At 34.2% G+C, this 2,220-nt stretch overlaps 1 long non-coding RNA gene across 1 annotated transcript; it reads right to left on the reverse strand.

Moving 5' to 3' along the window:
* Positions 1–213: 213 nt before the first annotated feature.
* Positions 214–2,127, reverse strand: LOC120256387. Its single transcript, XR_005535284.1, has 3 exons — positions 1,993–2,127; positions 1,835–1,885; positions 214–777 (listed from the first exon to the last, which is right to left on the reverse strand). It is a non-coding gene; the product is annotated as an uncharacterized LOC120256387 (long non-coding RNA).
* Positions 2,128–2,220: the final 93 nt, after the last annotated feature.

Here is a 2,220-nt window from a genome sequence, read left to right on the forward strand (position 1 = left end):
GAATTGCCTCAATTAAAAGTAATCTTTTAAAGTAATTACTAATCTATCCTTATATCACATAATAAATAAAAAATAAAATTTATACACTTATGGCTCATAATAAACCACGTCTTGGTTTCATAATAGTATTAATGGAACCGAGTCCACTGGAATATTTTTCTCAAAAATATTGAGAGGAAACAAAATAAAAGTTAAAAAAAAAAAATTTACCAATAGAAAAAGGGATAAATTCTTTTCATCCAATCTTGTACTTAATCCACTCATCATTAGCTCAGATAGCATCTAAACAAATGATCCGCTGCCATGTTTCAAAATCCTCAGTTGTTTTCTTCGGTTTGCAAGTATCAGTGTCATCTGTTAATCGGGTACCATGCATTCTTGATCATTCTCTTCATCAGCTCCTACAAGAGAAGAAATCTGAATGGTTTCTGTTTCATCATCAACAGAAGAATCAGTGTCCAAAGCTCTATTTTCCCTGAAGACGTATTAAAATGAGTGACACCAGACACCACTCTTGCCTTCATCTTCTTCAATGTGACATGAGTTGGATTCAAAGGTTTCCTCATTTTGTGGTAGCCAGCAGCATTGTTAACCATGCCATCTCTCTCAGTTGAAAAGAACGGCCTGGCACTAGTGAAGGTTTCAGAGCTTCATGATTCAGAACCATCTAGATTAGTGGCTCACTCTGTGTAACCAATTTCACCTATATCTTTCAGTTGCTTGGCATAGCGCTCTACAAGCTTGCAGCGTAGACGTCTTAGTTTCTCATACTCTTTTCTGAACAAATGGCAAAGCCATTAGGATGTGAACTCCGTAAATATTTGCAAGATAAAGATACTAACATGAGACAAAACATAAGGCAATCGTTCTCAGTTTTCTGTTCCAAAAGCAAACATTCGTAGCCAGTGGGCTTACCATTTTATTTGGGATTAGAATTTATTAATCTTAATTGCCAGCAAATGATACCAATGGCGTTCGTGCAAGCAAATGGAAATGGAATACCTATTCTTTTAAACTCTGAACTATTCAGATCATGCCTGCATGGAAACAAGAAGTGAAACCAAAAATATGAAGAAACATTTAAAATGTCTAGGCATGGAGAGCACTCAAATTTATCAAAAGAAAACAATAACAAAGAAGGCCTTATATGATCCTATAGATGATATATGCTGTGGTTCCCTTCATTGTTCCAATCTACTGTTAGCATTTCTCCTGTTTGCAATTCTAATTAGCCTTATGCATGGTAATTTGAGATTGTAGGGTCTTCAATATAAATTGTTAACATTAAAGTTGCGTCACCCGAATGTTTATGGCACTCAAAGAGAAGTTCATTGAGGTGGTATATCTAATTCACAAATTTGGACCAGACACAACACAATCAAATAATAATATTACACAATTTAATCTTCCAAACGTAAACAATATATGATTATTGAATAAATCAGGACATCCTCCCTCTGCTAAAATTACATTTTGTCAGATGCTAGCCTACTTAGATACAGAAATAAAACCTCAGTGTCCATACAACTATGTTTGATGCAATGATTGGTGTAGCTTATACTTATTAAATGGTTGATTTTTTGAACCAATCATTCATAAAGTTTTCATAACCTCATAACCTATATGGTTAAATTTGGAAGCTAAATCTGCAGGTCTTCTCCCTGAATGCTAGTATATAAATTACAACATAGAGACAATAAAAAGGGAAAATTATCATATACTTTTGCTACCAAATGTGATGTCAGAACTTCACTGCCTAATCATCATATGAATATCAGTAATCAATAAACCAATTGAATCTATTGGAAACAAGATGACTAGATAGCAATCTTACACTCCAAGAAGGAAAGGGCAAACTTCAGCCCTGATGCTTGGATTGACTCCCCTGAATTACAAACAAGTTGACAAATTAATTATAAATTCACAAAAATACGATATAAGATCAAAAGATCAACAAAAATAAACTAAGACAAGAATACTAAAATTGCTTACTCCACTGTGAAGTTTTTTTTAACATTTTCACTCCTCTATCCTGTAAGGCCCCATCTGGGTTGAAGAAACTGTTCCATTGCTGCCGAGAAAGAGCATGTTTCCTTTTCCTTCGAGACCATGGTGATCTAATACTGCTTCTGCAGCCCACATAACAACATCATTAGCAAATAAAATACATAACTAGATAGAAATGAAAAAGAGAATGCAGGAGATATGAAATGACTCAAA

Source organism: Dioscorea cayenensis, unplaced genomic scaffold (assembly GCF_009730915.1).
Source record: "Dioscorea cayenensis subsp. rotundata cultivar TDr96_F1 unplaced genomic scaffold, TDr96_F1_v2_PseudoChromosome.rev07_lg8_w22 25.fasta BLBR01001414.1, whole genome shotgun sequence".
Classification (NCBI taxonomy): Eukaryota; Viridiplantae; Streptophyta; class Magnoliopsida; order Dioscoreales; family Dioscoreaceae; genus Dioscorea; species Dioscorea cayenensis.